This window comes from Pleurodeles waltl, chromosome 1_2 (assembly GCF_031143425.1).
Source record: "Pleurodeles waltl isolate 20211129_DDA chromosome 1_2, aPleWal1.hap1.20221129, whole genome shotgun sequence".
Classification (NCBI taxonomy): Eukaryota; Metazoa; Chordata; class Amphibia; order Caudata; family Salamandridae; genus Pleurodeles; species Pleurodeles waltl.
The window spans coordinates 64628042-64641004 of record NC_090437.1 but is presented as its reverse complement, the minus strand read 5'-3'; the positions used below and the strand labels follow the sequence as shown (position 1 = coordinate 64641004).

The window sequence follows — 12963 nt, the reverse complement described above, 5'->3', positions numbered from 1 at the left end:
GCCTTGGACCCAAGATTGTCTCCCCACAAAAATGAAAATGGGACTAATAATGCCCACTATACCACCATGGTAAAGGGTGTGAAGCTTGCCTGTTGTGGCATTAGGCTACTCCAACACCTCTAGGATCTACAGACAGTCTTTCTGCTCGTCCAACCCCAGGGAAAGGCAGCATGGGGGACTTACTACTTCTCTGCCAGCTCAGATGTAATATAGCGCCCAAAGTAATCACAATTCACTCTTACATGCCACAGGGATCACTGCAATGGATGGGTTCTGAGCCGGCTGCAACTTAGGGAAGCCTACTAACCTTGCCATTTTTGCTGTTTGCACTTGTAGGGCCTTTTGTGTCCTGGCCAATAGGTCCACCTACGCAAATGGGGTACCAATTTGATCAGAAGACTTGTGGGAATAGTTGGGAGGACTTCCTTGGGTCCCAAGCTGGTTCCACAAATTTCCCACACAGAAATGTGCAGAAATTCAGTGGTGTTGGTGAAAGTCTGAAATGCATTCTGGGTTATAGAAAGTAGTGATATCTATGCAAGCCACACCACCCGGTACTCTCACGTGTCTACTTTTAAAAAATGTCTGTGGTTACCCTGGATGCCTGCCGACTCCACGACAAAATACCACAATTCCAATAATCAGTGTAATTCAAATTTAAAATCCTGACATTGTCATGATATGTTTCATGGCCTTTCCTGTTCTGTGCAATAGGCCCATTCACAGAAGAGGGGTACGGATTTCACTGGAAGCAGCTTGAAAAAGCAGAGTATCAGAAATGTCATTATTATCTATTGAATGCCTCTACACCTATTGGCTTCCAGATGTAAATCAGTGTGCAAAAATCACATTTTGTCAAACACCCTCTGAATCACGATACTATTTGTAACCCAAATTCAGAATGGTATAAATTATCCTTATTCCTAAATTCATATGAATGGTAACATTTAAAAAATAGACTGCTTTAATGCATACTGTTTTTTTCTTTCATTAGTTTCAGCTTGGTGGATGGCTTTGGGTAACGCATATTTTTGGACATCTGGTAAACATTATATACCTCTGCAACTGGAAGAATCTGACTGACATAACTGTACATTACTTTCATAGATCAGTCATCAATGCAAAAAATACAAATGGAAGCTTTGCCACATATTTTGATTTTTTCCTATTTACTTTTATTATATATTGATTTCACAGATTCCTTATTGAGGAATTCCATGAGTGAGCTACACAAATATTCCCTGGCAGAATCCGGATTTTTATAATCCCAAACATGTGGGAACGAGGATGCAAATTTGATATGGATATCGTTTATGGAAAAAACTATTATGACGGTTTAAGCAAGACTTACTTCAAATACCAAAAAAGGGCTAAGCACTGGAGCTGAGGAGGAGATCCCCAGCAGTCACAATACTAGAAAATGCATGTGATAGACAAAGCCTAGAAAGCAGACTGTTAGTATGGTTAACACACGTGTGCTCAATCGCAATGTTTTTGTTTAGAGACTTGTTGTTTCCTAACACTGCTCAAACTAACAAGGTACAGAACAAAATTTTGCACTTCTCTAGTGCAAGTGTTAAAACCTCAACTGCAAGGAAAAACACATTTGTACAAATCTATTGCGGAAGAAAACAGGAAAAACTGGCATTAGCTCTCGAAGCTTCCTTATGTCTCTGTAAAGGGGCATTATTTGCAATTTTTGTAGTAAAGCAGAAGCTGACCGTCTATGTCCTGGTCGTACAAGAGATTACCATGAACTGGAAAGTACAGAGAGGTCCCAGCATCACAAAATGGCACAGGGGATTAGAAAAATGGGCGAGCTATGAAAGGGACTCCTTACTTAGAGAATCTAAAAGAGGCCAGAGACCGCTGGAAAAAGTTAGGGCATGGGAGGCCCTAATAGACCGTCTAGGAGGCTCCGGTAGAGGCTCTCAAGGATCTTCACCAGCACTACCATACATGCATACGCCGTAAAACAAATGTAGAACTGACTGTCCACACACGTCAGATCATGGCTGCATCGAGATTGATTCCCCCAGGTCAAAGAGGACCCCCTGCCCCCACGCCAAATGGAGAACATCCAGAATGCCATTGCCACACCTAATAGAGAAAGCAACTACACCATGATGGGAATTCCATGTAAATACACAGAAATTTACTCAGAAACGAGAAAGGGAGGGATAAAGGTGAAGGAAGGGAATAATGAATGTTGGAATTTCAGGGGTAGATTTGACTTACACCTGTTACAAGTCAATTATGCTAAAGATGCCATTTAATGGTGAACTTGCAACGCAGATTGTAATGAAGATGCAAACTCACTAATAAAATGTTGTTTACAAAAATAAAAAATAAAAGCAGACTTCAACCGTGAGTGACCCCCTCTCCTTGATCCTTAGGACATCATTGAGGATAAAGTTATATCTGGTACTGGTGCTAGGGATGAGTTTTACCTATGGCCCAGTTACAGAGGGGATATTCTGAATGACCGAGATCTAACTGCACAAGACAACAAACTACTTTGGGAAATGATACATGGGCTTAAATAGTTTAAGTTTAGTAAACTAATCCAGCCATATAAATTGGATGATACAATTTTAGACATTTTGGATAGGGAACAGACTAACAGTTAAAGAATGTGAGATAAAAAATCTTTGGGGGTCTATTTAACATTTGCCCTGATTTACATATTATCTGCTGGGTTGTTTGAAATAGCCTAAGTAATTTTCATACTCCTCATTTGTAGGTTAATATTACAAAAAATAGTAATTTGACTTTAAATTGCCAATCACTGTATGTGTGTAGGCATTTGGTGGTACAAGGGCAGGGTTTCATATTATCACCACCCGCAGGACAATGATTCCCTGGCAGGACTGCCTGCCTCCCAGCACAGCATTCCTTGTATAACAGAGCATAACTCGCTAGAAAAGGAGTGCAGGAAACCTACCACTTCTCATTTCTCAGAAAAAGGTACGTATCCTTGTTTGGCTTAGGGGATCTACAGAGTGTGATCTCAAAAATATGACAGTGAGCATCACATGTCGCCCATTTGGCCAGGGCCCTGAGGGCCAGAACCCCCCAACATAGATTGCACTTAAAGGTCTACGATGCACTTGTAGATACTTTTTGAACACCAACAAATGCAAAGGAAGCTATCAAGTATAATTTGGGAAAATGCTTCAGGGAAGAATCTTAGAAACAAACCTTGAAGGCATTGTTGACTTTGGTACTAAGCAGAGATATGAGGCATACATCTCAGATCAGTGTAAATCACTTCTACATGAAGGTTAGTCCCGACAAAGTCTACACCTCCATCACCAAGGTTACCACAGAGCCCCCCCAGAAGGAAGACACAAACCAAGAGAAATTCTATGCTAAGTGCTAAAATGTCCAGTCAATCCTATCATGGAACAATAACGATGGATTAACCTGAGGTCATTCAGGCCTGACACGGCACCATCCAGAGGATGATATAAACACCTACAGTATCGTGATAAATCTTTCTGGAAAAGGGTCCTGAATGGTCACTGAATACTAGGACAATGTCTGCCCTCTTTTGCCTTCAAAGAGCAGCTGGATCTTAGTTTCGCAAGCAGTGGTACATAGGTACTATTCTTTTTCATAGCAAATACTCAGAAAAATGTCATTGTATAAACAAGAAACTCTTTGCGTCATATGCAACGCAGTGGCAATAAAACATATCACAATAATAATCAACAGCATATAAAATGTACTTTAGCTTGCAGTGGAATAAAGGGTTTACAAGCAGCACATACATTGACATTCAGGATTAAAAAAACACAAATCATAGTACTGTGTATAGTGGACAATGACTAGATCACCACTGTACGCACTTTTCTTAGAGAAAGACTGTTTTTTGCCAAATGGAACTGTGCATTCCCAATCAGCTGGGTTATGACTGGTTGAAAGGTTGTTCACATCGTACAGAACTACACTAAGCTATAGTGGTGGGACTGGAGGGTTCTTTCCCTAATTTTGTTGGACTTGATGGAAACAAACATGAAAAGATAACTTTCAAAACAAACCAATCAGTGTATGGTAGAATGTTTAAGAGGAGTCCTGTAAAACTGTTCTTGATAGTGGTAAGAGATATGTCACAACAGAGTTTATGTGGTTGTTTGCAACAATAATGGAGGTGGCAGACTCTCACAGATTGAAGGCTATATGTTTATAGATTATACAAACATTGTGGAGACAAATTCAATTTTTCACATTATAGGGGCTAAGCTAATAAATTCAGGAAAGACAGGTTAAAATGAAAACATGTGTCTGTGTTCTCAGAGAATTTGGAGTGAAAGGTGTCACTGAATGTAGTGCAACAAAGATGCAAAAGATCTGGATGGCAAATCTGTTCTTGTTTAGATTTAATTAGGATAAATGACAAACTGCTACCACAGATTAGCTGATTATGAACATGAGAACATATCTCAATCCAAATGAGAACACTTCGAAACAACAGTTCTTTATATCAACCACACATGACAAGAAGCATGTGTGTGTGCACCTAATTGTAATGTTGAAGTGGATATTTTGCAGCTCTAATTCAGTCACCTGGTTCGATATGTCCGATTTGGTGCTACTAATTGCATAAACTTCTTCACAAACCCTAAAATAGGAGCTTTATACATTCTGTTACAAATGGAATTAGAGTTTCTATGAAAGGACACCCATATAGAGAATCTATGTGTAGACTAAAAGCATCCAGTATGCCTCAAAATGCCCAAACCTTCCACCCAAATAGATAGGAAAAACAAACCTAGCTTGTCACTGGGGTGCTGTCAAGTGACCAGGCGTTATAAGCAGAGTCAACTTAACCTGAGGCTATTTAGAAGCAGAGGGGGTGGCTAATAAGACTATGGACCTGATTTAGACTTTGGCAGAGGAGTAACTCCAGAGTAACAGTGACAGATATCCTGGGTGCCGAAATCTAAATCCCACTGTTTCCTAGGGGGATTCGATTTTGCGAGGCAGGATTTCCGTCACCGTTGTGACAGTTACCTCTCTGTTGTAGGGTTATTTTAGCATTTACACAGGCCCATTATTTAGCTTTTGGCCTGAGGCCTGTGCTCTCTTACCTAGTTACATTTCGCTTTTATTCTTTTTATTATTTTTGCAAAGCTTCATTTTAGTGGAGGTGTTTTTAATTATTTTTATCAGTTGCCCTTCAACACAGAATTTGTTCATTTTTTTATGCAACATTTGTATCCTGTGCTTACCCCAAGGTTGTACATATTTACTGGGTACTGCCGGTCCAAGAGTACATTGTCTACTCTAACAGAAAATATGTGCTGTCAAGGAACAACAGTTATGTTTTTATAAAACATCACAATGCCCACACTATCTTAGAGGGGACATTCCAGCCAGTTTGCCATCTCATGCTGCACTTCGTCGCAGTTTCTGGTGAAACTCTTTGGCTCCTCTTCGTCTACGTGGTAGGACTCCCAGCAGACTAACAAACCTCTTGTTCACCTCTGAACGCAGGTATGAGTCTTCTTTCCCGGGACCAGAAGAGCGGATTAGGGCTACCATTGCCACTGGCTCTCATGTAGAAAATTAGTAGTGTAGGTAGGGAAGTTAGACACACTGTTGTGACAATATGGTGGTACTCTTCTTATGTTTCACTTTACTAGTCACTGCTGTAATAACTCTGTGTTTCATTATCCTAATAATTGCAATTGATGCCTTTTTACATATAACTCAGTTGCTTCAATAAATCCAGTTGAACCAAGATCCTGCTTCTGTTTTGTCTTTCCATGTATGAGACTTGTATCACTGAGAGAAAGGGGTACAATCTGTTCCACCACAACTTCCCGGAGGAGTCTGAGTGTCATGTGATAGGCTGCCAGATATCACTCCTACCTTTGGTATTGGGTGAGGTGCTGCCAGTTAGCCAGAAGGGTTAGGCCGACAACTATCACACTGTGTGGGATCAGACTCAGTATCCCATACTGAGCAGTTCCGCTCCAGGCAAAGTTGTGGAGGGCCTATATAGGCACCACTTCTATGTGCTTACATCAGTTGTTTGAGACTGTCTGCGCCCCCAGACACATGGCCTCAACAACAAAACTATAGGCTTAATACAAATTCCTAGACTTGGGATCTTAATGTATATATTTCAATCACAGAACAGGGAGGACGGGAAGATATGGGAGTGATCTGCGGCTAAACAGTCTTCACCACAAAGGGGGTTAAAGAACTTTATTAACTTATTCTTCCAACAGGTACCGCTAGCTACAGATTGCTCACATTTTCACCAGATACCAAAGCAGTACCTATTTGGAGGTGGGTCTATGAGTAGACTCAAACCAGGAAGTCCTGCAGGAGTAAGGGGGTAATACGGCCTGCCTGGCAAATCTGATTTTCTAGACAGTAGTTTCTCATCAACATATGAAAGGACACTCACATGGCTGCCTGGCATATGTCCAGGACATGGACTCTGCATGCTATATTGCTAGCAGTTTTGGCCCTGGTAAGAATGAGCATCCAGTCCTTCTGGAGGCTGCTTTTTGGCCATTGATGCAGAGCATGAATCAGTGGGGGATTGGTTTCTTTTGCACTGCCTTGGCTTTTTTTGCTCCACAGGATCCTCACAAAGAGCTGATCGTCCACCTGGTGGTCTTAAGTACGATCTATTAGAAGCTCAGCACTCTCTCTGAGTCCAAATGATGGAGTCTCTCCCCCTCAAAGGCAGAGCACAGAACGCCGGCAGAGCGGTGGTTTGACTGATGTGGAAGGATGTCACAAATTTCAGCAGGAAGGATGACCAAGTCAGCAGAACCAGTTTGTATGGGAAGAAGGTAGTGTATGGTAAATTACCACAAAAGCTTAAAGCTCACTCACTCGCTGTGCCAAGGTGATGGCAAAGAGGAACACAGTTTTGACGGTGAGGAGCCGTAAGGGACAGCTGTGAAGCAAGCTGAATGTAGTGTACATCAGATAAGTCATGCTCGACTTGGCATTCTTGGTGACTGTGTGCTGGACTTAGATTTTGCTGTTTTTGGTACTCTGTGCACTTTACCACTGCTGACCAGTGCTAAAGTGGAAGTACTCCTGTGTGAACTGTATGTGTAATTGGCTTTTCCATGATTGCCATATTTGGTTTACTAGTAAGTCGCTCGTAAAGTGCACTAGAGGTGCCCAGGGCCTGTAAACCAAATGCTACCAGTGGACCTGCAGCACTGGTTGTGCCACCCTCATTAGTAGCCCTGTAAGCACGGCTGAGACCTGTCACTGCAGTGTCTGTATGTGCAGTTTTAAACTGCCAATTCGACCTGGCAAGTGCACTCACTCGCGAGGCCCAAACCTTCCCATTTTATACATGCGAGGCAGCCTTAAGGTAGACCCTAGGTAGCCCCACAGGCAGGGTGCAGTGCATGTTAAAGGTGGCACATGTACGGATATGTTTTACATGTCCTAACAGTGAAATACTTCCAAATTCGGTGTTAACTGTTGCCAGGCCTATCTCTCTCATAGATTAACATGGGGGCTGCGTTTAAATAACATTAAAGTGGAGTTTCCCTTTGAGAGCAGACAGAGATTTGGAGTTCGGGGTCTCTCAACTCACATTTAAAAATTTATATTTTGGTAAAGTTGGTCTTTAAATTGTCTGTTTGAAAGTGCCACTTTTAGAAAGTGGGCATTTTCTTCTTTAAACCATTCTGTGACTCTGCCTGCTTGTGTATGCCCCATCAGGGTCAGACTGACGGTTGGGCTGTTTGTGAATCTCCACTAGACAGTGACACAAAGGGAGCTGGGGTGTAGCCGGCATATCCTGATGAGCCATCTGGGCAACAGTGGGGGGGGGGAGGGGGAGGAGAGTGGTCACTTACACCTGAATGGGCTGTGCCTGCCCTCACACAATGCAGTCTCCAATCCCCCTGGTGTGTGTCTGCAGCCAGGTCTGGGAAAGGCAGGATCTTGTGAACAATAGAGACTTTCCTTTGAAGTCTGCCTACTTCAATGGAAAAAGGGGTATAAGTAGAGGATCCAATGCCCCACATTTTTAGATTTACTTCTGGAACCAAGAGGAACCTCTGCCAAGGAGAAGAGCTGAAGAGCTAAGGAGAAGAGCTGAAGAGCTGAGGAGAAGTGCTGACCCTGCCTATGACTGTGCTTTGTTGGGCTCTCCTGCAGTTGCTGCTTCTGCCTGAGGAAAGGGACAAAGACTGGACTTTGTGGTATATTCCTGCTTGTGAAGAATCTCCAAGAGCCTGGACTGAGCTTGCCTCCTGTTTTGAAGTCTCAAGACCATCAAAGACATCCTCTGCCAGCATTTGGACTCTCCACTGAGACTCCTGCCCTACCAATTGGAGCCCTATTCAGTTCCTGGGCTCTTGAAAAGTGAAACTGTTTGAACAAGGACGGAAATCCACGCACAGGGAGCCATGCAGGGAATAATTTGATGCACAACCTGCAACGCGGCTGTAAAAATGACGCGCCACCCGCCTTGCAGCTGATTTCAACGCATTACCTGCATCGCGGCTGGAGAAACAACTCAACACCCACTTGTGGCTGCTGAAAACGAAGCTAAACCCACGAAGTGCATTTGTCCATCATCGTGCGGCCGGATTTCTCAAGCATCGTCGCTGGGCGTCAAAGTCATAATGAACCTGTGCGGATTCGAGGTGCCGTGTGCAGAAATCAATGCACCGCACTCTTGAAGGACAGAAAAATGATGCATCGCCTACCCGACTGGAAAAGAAACGATGTACGGCCTCACTTGGGAGTAAGGGATGGACGCATCACTGACTTTTCTGATGCACGCTTGCCCGTGCAGATTTATTTATTTTAGACACAAACCAGGTACTTTGTGTAAAAACAACGTTTCCATTGTTTCCGATAGAGTAAGTCTCTTATTTTGTAAATTCATAACTTTATTTGTGTACGTTGTATTTTTGTCGGTCTCGTCTTGTTTGCTTTAGATAAATATTGCCTAATTTTCTAAACTGGTGAGGTGCCCATTTTGTAGTGTTTTCACTGTATTACTGGATGCGTTAGTACAGATACTATACATATTGCCTTTGAGATAAGCCTGACTGCTTGTGCCAAGCTACCATGAGGGTGAGCAGGGGTTGTCTTAGGAGCGTAACTCCCATACCCTGACTAGAGCGAGGCTCCCTGCTTGGACAGAGTGCCAACTGACTGCCACTCAGAGACCCCATTTCAAACAAGTCAGGACCAAATTAATGTCCTGTTAGGGCATGACAAAAGGAGAAGGGGGACTCATATGTGGAATACCTTTCTTAAGTTGCATCATAACAGGTGACTTAAACTATGATGGCTGATTGAGGCAAAAGTAAGAGGGTGAAAGATAATTCTTAACTGTGCCCAAAGCCTTGGCAGGCAGGGGACAAAGCAAATAACCGAACACTAGAGAATTTGGCCTGGAGGGGGTCAACCTGGCATGGGCTGCACCATGCCACAAATTTTCCCCAACAACAGGAGTATATAGTTTTCGTTGAGGGACCCCTGACTGCAAAGATTACATCAATCACCTTCGGAGGAAGGTCGAAGATCTTCAACTGTCTGATTGGAGGATGTATGCTCAAGCGCAAGAGTCCTGGATACCATACTTTCCATGCCCAAGCTGGAGTCACTAGGACGACTTGGATGTAGGTCTATCTTGGCCTTCTCGAGACTTCGGGATAGGAGTGGTATCGGTGGCAAGGCATACAGGAGCACCGAGTTCCACTCAAGGGGGAACAAGTCTCTGAGTGAGAGACCTCTTGGAAACACAAATGAGCAGAAGTGCTGACACTGCAATTTCTCGGCAGTGGTGAACAGATCGAGCCAAGGTTCTTCCCAGTGACAGAAGAGACCGCACGCCACCTCCAGGTCTAGCTGCCATTCGTCATCTGCTAGGCATCGACAGCTGAGCTCATCTGCCCTGGCATTCAAAGATTCTGCCAGGTGGTTCTCCGCCAGGAAAATGTCTTGATGGTACAGCCATGTCCAGAGGTGCAAAGCCTCCTGACAGTGTCCCTGATCCCCCCCCCCACAATGTTTGATGGAGTAGCACATGGCAGTGGTGTTGCCCATGAGCACCTGCAACATCCTCCTTTTGATGGATGGCAGTAAGGCTGTTCGCGCCAAGCTAACGGTCATCATCTTCATAAGGTTGATATGAAGCTGGAACCCCACTGGAGACCAGAGGCCTCTGATCTCCAATTCTCCCAGATAGCTACCTGTTAGAAATGGGATCTCTGGTTGGCAGTCAGGTTACCCCCTGTCCAAGCAAGGACCCTCACTCTAGTCAGGGTAAAAGAGAATCACCCTCAGCTAAACCCTACTTACCCCCTTGGTAGCTTAGCATGAGCAGTAGGCTTAACTTCAGAGTGCTAGGTGTAAAGTATTTGTACCAACACACACAGTAACGTAATGAAAACACTACAAAATGACAACACAGGTTTAGAAAAAAAGGGAATATTCATCTAAACAAAACAAGACCAAAACAACATAAATCCCCAGTTCACAAGTCAAGTTATCACTAAAAATGCAAAGAGTCTTCATGTAATTCTTAACACACACTAACACTGTTAGCGTGAAACTGTACCTTGGGTGCGTCAAAAATAACCCCGCACGGGCGAGTGTGCGTCAGAATGGGCTTGCGATGTATTGATTTAATTCACGAATGAGACCTTGCGTCGTTTCTCCTTTTGGCAGGTCGGGCGTGTTGTCTCCTCTCTCCGCAGGACAGCGACGCGTCGATCTGGTCAGCACTCTGGGGTCCTGGCAGGCCTCGCATTATTTTTACACGCCCAGCGGTACTTGCGTCGGAAATCCAGCCACACGAGGATCCGAAAACCACGCAGTGCGGATTGCGATCTCACCAGCCTCTGTCAGCGATGCTGTGCGTCGTTTCTCCAGCCCGGGCAGCAATCTTCGGTTCGCGTGCAGGAGAGCATCGATTTTCAGCCACGAAGCCGGCGGCGCGTCAATTTTCCAGCCGCAGATCGGAGTTGCGCCGATTTTTTCCCTGCACAGCGTTCTGTGCGTGGATTTCTTCCTCTTAGGCTGCCAGCTTCTCCTTTCAGAGTCCCAGGAACTGTATGGGCACCACTTGACAGAGTAGGAGTCTGTACAAAGGCTCCAGGTGCTGGCAGAGAGAAGTCTTTGCTGTCCCTGAGACTTCAAACAACAGAAGGCAAGCTCTAAATCATGCCCTTGGAGATCTTCACAAGATGGAAGGCACACAAAGACCAGTCACTGCCCTCTTACTCTGGCAGAAGCAGCAACTGCAGGATAGCTCCACAAAGCACAGGCAGGGCAGCTCTTCTTCCTCAGCTCTTCTCCAGGCAAAGGGAATCTACACTTTAGTCAGATTTAAAGGTAGCCCCCGTGTTAACCTATGACAGGGACAGGCCTTGCAACAGTGAAAAAAGAATTTAGCAACATTTCATTGTCAGGACATATAAAACACATTACTATAAGTCCTACCTTAGCCATACACTGTGCCCTGCCCTTGGGGCTACTTAGGGGTGCCTTACATGTAAGAAAAGGGAAGGTTTAGGCCTGGCAAGTGGGTACACTTGCCAAGTCGAATTTACAGTTGTAAATTCCAAACTTGACTTTTCTTGCCACATAAATTGAAAATGAAAAGTAAAACAATTGACAAAAGCGAGCCGATTCAAAGTGCCACAGCCACCATGAGCAGGATCCCAAAGGGGAGACAAAAGGAAAAAGAAGTTTGCTCGCATTCGAACGTATCGGCAAACATGCAATTATCCATGTAACAGGGTCGGTGTCCAAGGAAGTAACAAAACAGGAGGGACAAACATAAAGCATTTACCAAAGGCAAGCTCATGCACAGGTGATAGCGATGGGTGTGCGGTGGCCGTGGTAAAAGTCCACAGATAGATTACAACATGTTAAAGCGCTTGTACGCTCGACCTAATGAATAAATTAGACATGTCCAAAGCATTGATAAAGCAAATAGGTCTAACCCATGTGAGATCTATTGGCTTCGTCAATCTTTTATGCCATATTGTACAGCTGCGCTGCTGTTTTGCAACATGGTTCAAAATAAAATAAAGCGCTATAATGGAGCGAGAGCTAACCACACCATAGCACTTTGTTTTTCCCTTTGAGCCCTGTCGCATTGCAGCCACACTGCTGTACATGGCTAAGAAATAGCATAGACAAAGCCAATAGATCTTGCATAAGTAAGACCTATTGGCTTTGCTATTGATTGTGGCTTTAGGCAAGGGTTGATTAAGAAATTTTCCCAGGAGGTTAATTGTGCTGGAGTTGAACCTGGCATGATATAAATATACTTTTTATATGTATATATATATATATATATATATACATATATATATATATATATATATATATATATAAATTTGTAAATGTATACTTTAAAACAACTTGACAATTAAGTCACAGAGGAGATTTTAATAAAATCTCAATAATCAATGACAAAGGAGAAAAATTATGTACTGGTACCTGAGAAACTAGCAAATAATCAATATTTCTACTATATAGTTGCTACACAAGGGTAACCCTGCACTTGGCAGGGCTTTCAAAAATTGAGTGAAGCTCTTAAATGTTCCTCTTCATGGAAATCTTTAGTAAAAGGCGAAAGATTTATTTGGTTTGAAGAGAAGCCAGAGTATACATTTCACTGCCACCTTCTGTGGCGCCAGGTAACACCATTCCAGATTGTCAGGGTGATTTAGTTTACTAAGTTCATCTTAGAAAACCCTTTAAAATATAACTAGTTTATAATAATTGTTGTAATCTGGTGCATTGATAAAACACTTGTTGCCACAAAAAGAAATAACAGGAAGACTCAGAAATGACACGGAATTATGGATAAATAAATAGTGGGTCATGTGCCAAGAAAGGCTGCACCGCAATAGTTTCCCTGCTCAAGTCGTAATGTTGGCTCCTTTAACTCTGCACATTTTTAATGGTGCCTCACACGGGCTTTGTGAGGACCAGTGG

The 12963-nt window shown here is 43.4% G+C and overlaps 1 protein-coding gene and 1 non-coding gene across 3 annotated transcripts in view; both read right to left on the bottom strand.

Moving 5' to 3' along the window:
- Nucleotides 1-12963, bottom strand: part of HELQ (helicase, POLQ like) — a 449876-nt gene that overhangs the window by 130467 nt on the left and 306446 nt on the right. The window lies entirely within an intron of this gene.
- LOC138257502 (U5 spliceosomal RNA) lies at nucleotides 12517-12632 on the bottom strand. The gene has a single exon (XR_011198376.1). It is a non-coding gene; the product is annotated as a U5 spliceosomal RNA (small nuclear RNA).